Here is a 14134-nt window from a genome sequence, read left to right as displayed (position 1 = left end):
ATTAAAGTGAAATGTAATCAAAAAGGTACTGAAGAGCAAGAACATTGATAACTCTGTAGGAGAAGGAACTTGAAAAGAGAGTGGCTCTGCATGGAAAGCCATCCGGCCTGTGGTCAGTAGGTAGAAGTGGGGGAGGAGGGGTTTATCTGGATAGGTTGTAGAGAGCATGGATAACAAAGCTCATCAGCGATTGGGGATATAAGCTGTAGTAGTAAACAATGATGACCTTTGTAAGGCACTCTGCTTTGCATTATTGTGCACACACTGTGCCCTCCATGGCATCCAAACCTGATAATTGCCTTACATTTAAGTTCAAAACCTGATTGTGCCTTTTCATCTGTCCCATCACTTGGGGTGGTAGGTGGGTTACAGATGCAACAGTATCTTGAGAGCAGGAACAAAGGACATGCAATAATAAGACACCTGTTCTTAGGTAAATTGTGAAAGATGTGGAAATGTAAACACAACCTGAAAATATGCTCTGCCAGCAGTGTTTACTAATGGATTCATATGGAATCTGCTCTGTTTTGACCCGGTGCTAAATCAAGGCTGATTCCATAGGAATCCATTTGTTGTACACCTGCATGTAAATCTCAGTCACGGGTCCAACGAAATGCAGATGCAATGTAGAGACCTCTATTCATTTTGTTACCGGATCTACACAAGAAGGTGCCCTTCAGATATGCTCACCAGGAGATCTGCAGAAGGAACTATGAAAGAATTATACCCTAACATGTACAAACATTAAAAAAAAAATAACTTACTTTTTTTCTAAAAGCCATAGTGTTAGTATGGGGGATCTTCCCTCTAGCTGCTCATTACAATTACCATCGCATCTATCCTCGGGCAAGGAGGCACGACCACAAAGGAGGGATCTCACACTCATAAATTCTTTGGATGAGAATGAAAAAGCATTTAGGGGCTCACAAACTCAGTGGTACATTTGCTGGTCTTATTATCTGATACCCATGTAAAGATCTCGATACTCAATTTTCTCAAAGAAAGAAACAGTTTGAGGATAGTGAGCAAGAATTAAAACACTTGAAAGCATTGGTAGATCATATTAGACAAGATAAAGATGAAGTTGTTTTGGAAATGCAGGTTTTACAAAAAGAACATTTTGAGAAAGAAAGTGATCTTCAAAATGCTGAACAAGAGATAGTTAAAATGTTTCAAGCAAGTGACAAAAGAAACAAATAATTCAATGAATGCCACATGCAAATGAGCGATATGCAAAGTGTGATTAATAAGATGAGTGATGAAAACAATTATTTGCATAATGAAGCAGACAGGCTCCTTAAAAAGTGCAAGAATTTGGAACAGCAAATATGTATTTCCAAGTCCAGGATAAACGGCAGGGCACCACATTCAATGGAGTTGAGGTGAATTCTATTTCTACACAGAGAACTAACTAGTGCCCCAGTGGCTGGGCCGGCGACTGAACTTGGTTGCAGCGCCCTTGGGGGATTTAATATACCCATTGGGGGCCGCCACCAATCCCATGCGCTTGAAACAAGGGTTGAATCTCAGTATAGTGCAATTCCATGCATGACAACGAGTAGCCCCATTAAAATAATGAAATCAATCAAGGCTCTGATCAAACCATTTAAAAAAGGAGGGGAGTGCTGTATGGAGGATCACTTAGAGGCAGTGCACGATATATTTAAAGCCCTCCAGATACCTAAGGAACAATACAGACAATACTTTCACTTAACTCTGGATGCTCCCACAGCCAGTATCATTAGAGGGTTAAACGAACAGCAGAACAAGTCATGGGCAGAGTTTGAAAAAGAGATAAGACATTATTTCGCTCATTTCCAGTCAAGGCCAAGAGGCAAAAAAGGTTGCATACACGATTACGGCTGGGCCAAATATGTCCCCTCGCCAATTTTTGCAAGACTTAAAAATAGCTTTTTCTTGCTTTGATGTATCTTTTGACCCCAATTCCAATGAGTTTAAAACTGCCTACTTCAGAAGACATCATATCACAGTTAGTCCATGAATTTGATGTGAAAAGTCCCTTGAAAGGATTGTACACCAAAGTACAAAACTATATGAAGTACTCTATTGTCAGGGTAGAGAGAGTGATAAAATGAAAGACACTAGATCAAAATCTAAAGAACCCTCTGCAACAGTGATGGAGATCAGGTCAGCTAAAATGTCACTTGAGTCCGCTCAAAGTCCAGGTAAAAATAATGTGACATCTGAACAAAGGGGTAATCAACAGAGTTTGTCGCTACCTGCACCAATGTTTCAATCACATGATCCTAGTAATAGGGAGAGCTACATTAGACATAGGTACTTAGGAGACAGGCCCCGGGCAGGATATCGGCCTGATATGTCAGGTATGAATAATAATCAGAGGCAAAGCCAGGATCAAAGGAATAATGGTCTCTACCAGGCATTGGGGACACAGAGCAGACTTGACCCCAACACCATGATATATGGTAATCAGGATAGACCCCGATACGTGGATCAATTTACTGAAAATGGGAATCAGCATAGGGGACAATACTCACAAAATGAGAGACAGGACAAGAGGCAGAGTATGAATGATGCCACACGTCAATACAATGAATCACCACCACCAGGGGACTACAACCAAAGGATGGGTGCACCCCGCTCCCCTCCACATATGAATCAAGAGTTCAGTAACAACCCCAATAGAAATCATTCTCCTGAGAAATCTCAGAATAGATTCAATCAGGGGGAAAACAACCAATATCGACCTAGGCCGCAGAGAGAAGATTCTAGAGAAATGGAAAGATTCCAGTGTCTCAAGGCCCAAGTGAAAATGTTGGCTGAACAAATAGGACAACTATGTACGGTTCAAAAACAGTCATCAAAGGTGGGGGCAGAAGGCAATGACCGGGTGGTTTCCGATAATAAGTGACTAAATATGAATTATACCTGCAATGCTAAAAAGACTGATTGCCCTGATTTGGTTTTGCATAGTGACTCTGAGATGCTTAATGATTTACAAAGGAAAATACCGACAAATGAACATGTGACAGAAATTGCAAATACATCTAAAAAAGAAGCTCGGTTTAACCTGGAGTTAAATCAAACGTTGGAGATTTGTACAAATGAAAAAGGAAAACATGAAATTCCAAAAGAACAAAGGGACAGATTTAAGAAAGACAACTCATGCATGGGTAATTCAATTGAACAGGGAGTAAGTGGGGATGCTAAAACGCTTTCCCTAGACAATCAAAACACTAACCAAGTACAGGCAGAAATAATAAATACTCAAATGTAGGGTAATGATCAATCACCTGAAGAATTCTTTGAGCCACAGATTTTTGAGGAAGTTAAAAAGATGAATTCCACGTTAAATATTCACAAATGCCCAGAATTAGAGAATGACAAATGACCAAGTAATGTTTCTAAGCATATTCAGCTGGAGGATTGTAGTGTGAACTCTGATGATCCACGGATGGAAGGGCGAACAGTGGCCACACTCCAAAGGACCTATGAATATGGGGAGATGAGCAAGGTTTCTCAAACGGAAATGGACAAAAAGGAGGGAAAAATGTCTTTGCATTTACCAATGTGCTTAACCAAAAGTGAAAAAGGTCTGAGAAAAGTGAATCCTGAAATTAGTAAGAATTCACACTTTTTGTGTGTGTTAAAAGAAGTTTAAGACAGGTATTATGCTCCCATTACAGTGGAAGAGAAATGCAATACATTTGAAATGATTGACACCGGGGCACAGGCCACAATTATGTCCAAAGAATTGGTAAAAAGTATCAATGAAGGGAGATCTCCACAGAACCAGAACACAGTGAGGCAGAGTGAAGGCCCAGTACATAACATTAACGGTGAGGAGGTACCTATTATAGGTGTTACCGAAGTTGACATAAAGATAGGAAAACACAGAATGAAACAGAAAATCATCTACCACAATGTGTGGATAGTGAGTGGAGCACAAAATAATTTTTACATGGGCAATGATATCATGCACAGAATGTGTATGGTGTTAGATTTCCTTAATCAAAAAATATGGTCCCGGATAGGTGGGCCTGCACCTGAATTTGAAGACAAGAGAAAGGCTTACCATTGCGCACAACTGGTCCCATATGCAATTGAATTACAGGTGAGGAAGGATATTACTATTCCTGCATTCACCAAGCAGGTTGCTATAATGCTAAAGTGCAAGAATGGACAGCAAATGAAAGATTCTGATGCATTTGTGTGCCTGAATGAATCCATGAAACAGCAAGGCCTGGATTATGAATACACCCCATTGATAGATGTTGGAGAAGGATCTGCCAGTTGACCCACTTCCCACCCACAATGACCACCCTTCCATCTCTGGCAGGTCTCTGGGTGTCCCACTAGAGGGCCAGAGCAGCTCACCATCTTGTGTCCAATGTTTAGGACCACCACCATATCACTATAACCACTCCTTTTAGTCCTCCCTTATTTGCAAGCACACCAATGTTTCCCCAGTGAACCGTCCACTGTGTACCAGTATGCCCCTACAGTTTGGGAAGGCAATAGCTACCCTGGCTTATGTAAGCCTCAATTGACCCTGTTGTTAGTACCTGAATAATAAAGGGTGTCAGGATATTCATTTAGAAGAGAATTGTTCATTAGGAATGGCCATACAAAAATCACATTATACCGCAGATTTCAATAACATGATGATTGGAAATATTCCTGAGAGATATAAAGATGCACAGGGTGTGTTGCCAGAATATTTGGATTCTCAACCCAAAGGGATCTTTAAAATTCAATCTGTGTAGCCTTATGTTTCCAATGAAACAGTGTGGTGTCACCAAGAGAAGTGTATAGTATTTGACTTAAATGAAAATGAAATAGAAAATCAGCACATTAAAGTGGAGGGTAATATGCCAAAATATTTAAAAGTGGCAGCTTTACAGAGAGACACAGCCACACAGTTGGAAGAAAGCACAGAGATTCCTCCACTGGAGGATTTCCCAGAATTTTCAAAAATGGTAGAGGAGCAGATTTTGTTAGCAGATGCATGTGATAGCGATGAGGATAAAAATGAATTGAAGAAAATATTTATGGAATTTAAAGATGTTTTTGCCAAAGATGCATATGATTGCGGCCTAACTAATTTACATGTTGCCACATTACCTGAAGGACGTGGAAGAAATCCAGTATTTGTGCGCCAATATAGATTACCACTGGCATGTTTAGAGTCATTGGCAGAGATAATTAAAAACGTGGAGTCTCAGGGAATTATCAGGCCCATTCATTGCACATCCAACACTCCTATTTTGGGTGTATTAAAGCCAAATGGTCACTGGCGTCTGTGTGCAAACTTGAGAGAATTAAATAAAAGGGTGCCAGTGTCCAGAGGGCCACTGCCATTCATTGATCAAGGCCTTACTCAGGTGCATGGCTCAAAGGTATTTACTACCTTAGATCTCACATCTGGATATTGGTGTGTGCCACTGGAAGATGAAATTCAGAATTTATTTTCATTTTCATTTGCGAAAACACAATACGTATGGGCTAGAACACCATTCGGGTATGTTAATAGTGGGAGCGAATTTGGCATATTTTTGAGAAAGGCTATGCCTGCTGCAGCGGAAAGAGGAACTATAGTTTATGTGGATGATGTCCTAATAAAAAATGAAAATTTAAAATGCCATTTTGATTAGATTAGACATGTTCTTGGCCAATTGCAAAAGGCAGGTGCCAAAGTATCTTTACAGAAAGCAAAATGGTGCAATAAAAAGGTGAATTTCCTAAGCCATGAAGTAACTGAACATGGACTAAATCCACAAAAGAAAAAGGTAGAGGCCATACAGAAATTGAAAGATCCTAGAAATGTGAAAGGTTTAAAAAGTTTATTAGGAATTGTGGGATATAACAGGAAATTTATTGAAAATGATGCTGAAATTACTCAACCATTGACTAAACTATTGAAGCTGAATACACCCTGGAAATGGGAAAAGGAGAAATCTGAGGCAGTTGCTAAATTAAAGGAATGTCTCATAAAGGCACCCTGTTTAGCATACCTCATAAAAACAGAGATTTCTTTATAGAACTAGCTTTCTCTAAACATTGTATGTCAGCAGTGTTGTCTCAAAAACATGATTTGAACAACAAAACCATTGCTTATGCAACTAAGGCATTTTCCCAGGTTGAGGTTAAATTCAGTGAATGTAAAAAGGCCCTTTTGACCATTGTGTGGGCGTTGCAGCTTTTCACCCCATTGTCCAAGGAGAAAAGGTAATCATTGAGACAAATGATCAGCCATTGCAGTTTTTACAGAGTAAAAGGATTAGGTCAGGCAACCTAGCAAAGTCCAAAATGACTTCATGGACATTGGCATAACAAGGCTTTCCTGTAGAAGTGAGGTATGGCCAAAATAAAAAGAGCCCCGTTGCTCAAGGATTAGCAGATTTACATGACTGTGCAGCTGAATGTGTATCAGATGAAGTAGATGTGGATTCTAGTTTGCAGGAGTTTGAACAATCACCACACAAAGCTTTTGATGAAAAGACATGCAAGAATTTACCAACTGTATATGTTGACGGTTGTGTGTTTCACATTGAAAATGACAGTGATAAACAATTGGTATCAGGAATAGGAAATGTCTGGTTGAAATGTGAAGACATTCCTAGTATAGGGATGAGAATTGGGGCTAGGAGTAGTCAGGTAGCAGAATTGACAGCCATTTATTAAGCAATTACTACTGCAGTTGATAATAAATTCAATGAAATTGTCCTGGTGATTGATTTTGATTATGCACAAAATAGTTCTGTAGAATATTTGCCTGGCTAGAAAACAAGAGGCATTCTTACATATAATAAAAAGCCACTCAAACATGGAAAAATGATACAGGCAATACACAAATTAGTGTCAGAGAATGATTTAACAATATATTGGAGGAAAATACGTGGACATTTAAAAACTCCAGAAGATAAGGAGGGAAATGATAAAGCAGATCATTTAGCCAAAATTGGTGCTTTGATGGGAGAGCTGCTACCCATTAAACACTAAGGGGCCGATTCATGGAACAAACGTGCGCCGAAAATCTTTGCGCAAGCAGGCGCAAGCAGGCGCAAGCGCAAAAAAACAGGCGCACGCGCACGCGTGCGATTTATGGAAGTCCCTGCGCGTGTTTACCTCGGGATGTGCGCCAAACCCGTGCATGGCGCACAAGTCACTGCAACATCCCGAAAGGCGTGCGCGACGCGCACAGTGAAAGCGCACAACCTCGGCGCATACACCAGAAAGTGGGCGGGACACGGGGTGTAACGCGCGGAATGGGGAACAACGCGCGAAAATAAGGGCGTAACTGGGGATGTACTGCAGGGAAGCAGAGGGAACGCCCACACGCACTCAAACCACACGTATTCATGGAATCGAATAGGGCAAAGCCACGCACAGCCAAAGACACGCACAAGCTGAAACACGTCCGCCACACCAAGGCAGGCGGTAGAGTCCCAGCGCATCACAAAAGTGGCAACATACAGCAATTGGGCCTGTGCGAGTGGGGCACGTGTATTGCGGGGGTGCGCGGGAAGTAACACACGCGATCGAGCAGGGTACGTGTATTTCGGGGGTGTGCGAGAAGTTACACACGCAATCGAGTGGGGTACGTGTATTTCGGGGGTGCGCGGGAAGTTACACACGCGATTGAGCGGGGTACGTGTATTTCGGGGGCGCGCGGGAAGTTACACACGCGATTGAGCGGGGTACGTGTATTTCGGGGGTGCGCGGGAAGATACACACGCGATTGAGCGGGGTACGTGTATTTCAGGGGTGCGCGGGAAGTTACACATGAGATTGAGCGGGGTACGTGTATTTCGGGGGTGCGCGGGAAGTTACAGACGCGATTGAGCGGGGTACGTGCATTTCGGGGGTGCGCGGGAAGTTACACACGCGATTGAGCGGGGTACGTGTATTTCGGGGGTGCGCGGGAAGTTACACACGCGATTGAGCGGGGTATGTGTATTTCGGGGGTGCGCGGGAAGTTACACACGCGATCACATCAGGGTACGTGTATTTCGGGGGTGCGCGGGTAGTTACACACGCGATCTCATCAGGGTACGTGTATTTCGGGGGTTTGCGGGAAGTTACACACGCGATCTCATCAGGGTACGTGTATTTCGGGGTGCGGGGGAAGTATCACACGCAACATCAGCAGGGTACGCCTATTCCAGGGGTGCGCAGGAAGTTCCACACGCAATTCCATCAGGGTACGTGTATTACAGGGGTGCGCGGGGAGCACCACACGTGAATTGCACGTGTGGGTCCTCCCAGGTGTTCCCTCTACACCCTCCACGGCCCCTGCAGGTGGCTCACACCACAGGGGCCTACCCTGCACATGTCCTGCAGGCACCCCATCCACGATGGCCATGCCCCCCAGCCAACCCACATGTCAACTTGCACTACTGCCCACCAACGCATGTCCCCCTGCACCCCCAGCCACCAGGGGCACCCTCCACCAGGCCCCCACCCATGTTCCCCACCACCCCCACCCCCCAGCACTGTGGGGCACCTGCCAGCAGGCCCCCACCCATGTCCAACTCATGTTCCCCACCACCCCCATCCCCCAGCACTGTGGGGCACCTGCCAGCAGGCCCCCACCCATGTCCAACTCATGTTCCCCACCACCCCCACCCCCCAGCACTGTGGGGCACCTGCCAGCAGGCCCCCACCCATGTCTCCCAGCACCCCCACCCCCCAGCAGTGCAGGGGCACCCACCACCAGGCGCCCACCCATGTCTCCCAGCACCCCACCCCCCAGCCACCACGGGCAGCCTCCACCAAGCTCCCACCCATGTCTCCCAGCACCCCCACCCCCCAGCCACCAGGGGCACCCGCCACCAGGCCCCCACCCATGTCTCCCAGCACCCCACCCCCCAGCCACCAGGGGCAGCCTCCACCAGGCCCACACCCATGTCTCCCACCACCCCCACCCCCCAGCAGTGCAGGGGCAGCCTCCACCAGGCACCCACCCATGTCTCCCAGCACCCCCACCCCCCAGCCACCAGGGGCAGCCTCCACCAGGCCCCCACCCATGTCTCCCACGACCCCCCAGCAGTGCAGGGGCAGCCTCCACCAGGCCCCCACCCATGTCTCCCAGCACCCCCACCCCCAGCCACCAGGGGCAGCCTCCACCAGGCTCCCACCCATGTCTCCCACCACCCACACCCCCCAGCACTGTGGGGCACCTGCCAGCAGGCCCCCACCCATGTCCAACTCATGTTCCCCACCACCCCCACCCCCCAGCACTGTGGGGCACCTGCCAGCAGGCCCCCACCCATGTCCACCTCATGTTCCCCAACACCCCCACCCCCCAGCACTGTGGGGCACCTGCCAGCAGGCCCCCACCCATGTCTCCCAGCACCCCCACTCCCCAGCAGTGCAGCGGCACCCACCACCAGGCCCCCACCCATGTCTCCCAGCACCCCCACCCCCAGCCACCACGGGCAGCCTCCACCAGGCCCCCACCCATGTCTCCCAGCACCCCCACCCCCCAGCCACCAGGGGCACCCACCACCAGGCCCCCACCCATGTCTCCCAGCACCCCCACCCCCCAGCCACCAGGGGCAGCCTCCACCAGGCCCCCACCCATGTCTCCCACCACCCCCACCCCCACCCCCCAGCAGTGCAGGGGAAGCCTCCACCAGGCCCCACCCATGTCTCCCAGCACCCCCACCCCCCAGCCACCAGGGGCAGCCTCCACCAGGCCCCCACCCATGTCTCCCTCCACCCCCACCCCCCAGCAGTGCAGGGGCAGCCTCCACGAGGCCCCCACCCATGTCTCCCAGCACCCCCACCCCCCAGCCACCAGGGGCAGCCTCCACCAGGCTCCCACCCATGTCTCCCACCACCCCCACCCCCCAGCACTGTGGGGCACCTGCCAGCAGGCCCCCACCCATGTCCAACTCATGTTCCCCACCACGCCCACCCCCCAGCACTGTGGGGCACCTGCCAGCAGGCCCCCACCCATGTCTCCCAGCACCCCCACCCCCCAGCAGTGCAGGGGCACCCACCACGAGGCCCCCACCCATGTCTCCCAGTACCCCCACCCCCCAGCCACCAGGGGCAGCCTCCACCAAGCCCCCACCCATGTCTCCCAGCACCCCCACCCCCCAGCCACCAGGGGCACCCACCACCAGGCCCCCACCCATGTCTCCCAGCACCCCCACCCCCCAGCCACCAGGGGCAGCCTCCACCAGGCCCCCACCCATGTCTCCCAGCACCCCCACCCCCCAGCCACCAGGGGCACCCACCACCAGGCCCCCACCCATGTCTCCCAGCACCCCCACCCCCCAGCCACCAGGGGCAGCCTCCACCAGGCCCCCACCCATGTCTCCCACCACCCCCACCCCCCAGCTGTGCACGGGCAGCCTCCACCAGGCCCCCACCCATGTCTCCCAGCACCCCCACGCCCCAGACACCAGGGGCAGCCTCCACCAGGCCCCCATCCATGTCTCCCACCACCCCCACCCCCCCAGCAGTGCAGGGCCAGCCTCCACCAGGCCCCCACCCATGTCTCCCAGCACCCCCACCCCCCAGCCACCAGGGGCAGCCTCCACCAGGCCCCCACCCATGTGCAACTCATGTTCCCCACCACCCCCACCCCCCAGCACTGTGGGGCATCTGCCAGCAGACCCCCACCCATGTCTCCCACCACCCCCACCCCCCAGCAGTGCAGGGGCACCCACCGCCAGGCCCCCACCCATGTCTCACAGCACCCCCACCCACCAGCCACCAGGGGCCGCCTCCACCAGGCCCCCACCCATGTCTCCCAGCACCCCCATCCCCCAGCCACCAGGGGCAGCCTCCACCAGGCCCCCACCCATGTCTCCCACCACCCCCACCCCCCCAGCAGTGCAGGGGCAGCCTCCACCAGGCCCCCACCCATGTCTCCCAGCACCCCCACCCCCCAGCCACCAGGGGCAGCCTCCGCCAGGCCCCCACCCATGTCTCCCACCACCCCCACCCCCCAGCACTGTGGGGCACCTGCAAGCAGGCCCCCACCCATGTGCAACTCATGTTTCCCACCACCCCCACCCCCCAGCACTGTGGGGCACCTGCCAGCAGGCCCCCACCCATGTCTCCCAGCACCCCCACCCCCCAGCCACCAGGGGCAGCCTCCATCAGGCCCCCACCCATGTCTCCCACCACCCCCACCCCCCAGCCACCAGGGGCACCCACCACCAGGCCCCCACCCATGTCTCCCAGCACCCCCACCCCCCAGCCACCAGGGGCACCCACCACCAGGCCCCCACCCATGTCTCCCAGCACCCCCACCCCCCAGCCACCAGGGGCAGCCTCCACCAGGCCCCCACCCATGTCTCCCACCACCCCCACCCCCCAGCAGTGCAGGGGCAGCCTCCACCAGGCCCCCACCCATGTCTCCCAGCACCCCCACCCCCCAGCCACCAGGGGCAGCCTCCACCAGGCCCCCACCCATGTCTCCCACCACCCCCAACCCCCCAGCAGTGCAGGGGCAGCCTCCACCAGGCCCCCACCCATGTCTCCCAGCACCCCCACCCCCCAGCCACCAGGGGCAGCCTCCACCAGGCCCCCACCCATGTCTCCCACCACCCCCACCCCCCAGCACTGTGGGGCACCTGCCAGCAGGCCCCCACCCATGTCCAACTCATGTTCCCCACCACCCCCACCCCCAGCACTGTGGGGCACCTGCCAGCAGGCCCCCACCCATGTCTCCCAGCACCCCCACCCCCCAGCAGTGCAGGGGCACCCACCACCAGGCCCCCACCCATGTCTCCCAGCACCCCCACCCCCCAGCCACCAGGGGCAGCCTCCACCAGGCCCCCACCCATGTCTCCCACCACCCCCACCCCCCAGCCACCAGGGGCACCCACCACCAGGCCCCCACCCATGTCTCCCAGCACCCACACCCCCCAGCCACCAGGGGCAGCCTCCACCAGGCCCCCACCCATGTCTCCCACCACCCCCACTCCCCCAACAGTGCAGGGGCAGCCTCCACCAGGCCCCCACCCATGTCTCCCAGCACCCCCACCCCCCAGCCACCAGGGGCAGCCTCCACCAGGCCCCCACCCATGTCTCCCACCACCCCCACCCCGCAGCACTGTGGGGCACCTGCCAGCAGGCCCCCACCCATGTGCAACTCATGTTCCCCACCACCCCTCCCCCCAGCACTGTGGGGCACGTGCCAGCAGGCCCCCACCCATGTCTCCCAGCACCCCCACCCCCAAGCCACCAGGGGCAGCCTCCATCAGGCCCCCACCCATGTCTCCCACCACCCCCACCCCCCAGCCACCAGGGGCACCCACCACCAGGCCCCCACCCATGTCTCCCAGCACCCCCACCCCCCAGCCACCAGGGGCAGCCTCCACCAGGCCCCCACCCATGTCTGCCAGCACCCCCACCCCCAGCCACCGGGGGCAGCCTCCACCAGGCCCCCACCCATGTCTCCCACCACCCCCACCCCCCAGCAGTGCAGGGGCAGCCTCCACCAGGCCCCCACCCATGTCTCCCAGCACCCCCAGCCCCCAGCCACCAGGGGCAGCCTCCATCAGGCCCCCACCCATGTCTCCCACAACCCCCAACCCCCCAGCAGTGCAGGGGCAGCCTCACCAGGCCCCCACCCATGTCTCCCAGCACCCCCACCCCCCAGCCACCAGGGGCAGCCTCCACCAGGCCCCCACCCATGTCTCCCACCACCCCCACCCCCCAGCACTGTGGGGCACCTGCCAGCAGGCCCCCACCCATGTCCAACTCATGTTCCCCACCACCCCCACCCCCAGCACTGTGGGGCACCTGCCAGCAGGCCCCCACCCATGTCTCCCAGCACCCCCACCCCCAGCAGTGCAGGGGCACCGACCACCAGGCCCCCACCCATGTCTCCCAGCACCCCCACCCCCCAGCCACCAGGGGCAGCCTCCACCAGGCCCCCACCCATGTCTCCCACCACCCCCACCCCCCAGCCACCAGGGGCACCCACCACCAGGCCCCCACCCATGTCTCCCAGCACCCCCACTCCCCAGCCACCAGGGACAGCCTCCACCAGGCCCCCACCCATGTCTACCACCACCCCCACCCCCCAGCACTGTGGGGCACCTACCAGCAGGCCCCCACCCATGTCCAACTCATGTTCCCCACCACCCCCACCCCCCAGCACTGTGGGGCACCTGCCAGCAGGCCCCCACCCATGTCCAACTCATGTTCCCCACCACCCCCACCCCCCAGCACTGTGGGGCACCTGCCAGCAGGCCCCCACCCATGTGCAACTCATGTTCCCCAGCCAACATGTCATCACAATCTAGATCCCTGGTCCCTATGGTCAGCCTCCAAATGCAAAACACCCACCCGAGTATTGCATCCACCCACTCATAATTTGCAACTACATCACAGAACACCAATTGCAAGTTCCGAAACAAACACATTTCCCTCACATACACCCAATGGGTGCCAGTGAATCTCAAAACCCATATCATGAAATGCCTGAAACCAATGAGATACCACACATTGAAGTTCACCAAAAAAAATATGTATTAAAGGAAACATAAATAGAATCAAAAATGAAGAAACAGAAATGTGAATGTACAAAAATTAAAAGAAGCATGTCCGTGAAAAAAAGCAAAACCAAAAATAAAATTCCAAAGTAATGGTGTCCAAAGTCAATGTCCACAAAACAAAATCCAATGGGAAATAAAAAAGAAAGCCATTGCTCCATGGTTAAAATGTGAAAGAAAAATACAATCCAACAGTGAACTATGTACATGGGTACAAGCCAGGGTCCATTATCCCAACAAAAGAAAGGAAACCTATCTAACTACACTAACTAATAAAATAAACTATATACAAAAATGTGGCCAATGTCCGAAAGGTCCAAATTAAATCAAAACAAAAATGAAACCTAACACTACCTACATAACTATGTACAAGGGCAGCGGGCTAGTTTGACGGCTCACTTGTGGATGTCCCGGGCCAGGGCATCATCGAACTCCTCCTCAATGTCCCGGAGGCGGTCCTCCTCCATGGCCCCGAGGGTCCGCAGGGCCGTCGACGTGTCCACCTCCAAACCCCTGCGGATTGCCTCGAGGCACTCGGCCCACCTCAGGGCCCTCCGCATGGAGTTCTCCGCCCTGACCATTGTGAGCCGTGCCTCTTCCGCCCGCTGCCGCTCCGCATCTATGGTGTG

This window comes from Ambystoma mexicanum, chromosome 6q (assembly GCF_040938575.1).
Source record: "Ambystoma mexicanum isolate Mex_15411 chromosome 6q, UKY_AmexF1_1, whole genome shotgun sequence".
NCBI lineage: Eukaryota > Metazoa > Chordata > Amphibia > Caudata > Ambystomatidae > Ambystoma > Ambystoma mexicanum.
The sequence above is the reverse complement of the archived record's forward strand: the minus strand, read 5'-3'. Positions refer to the sequence as shown.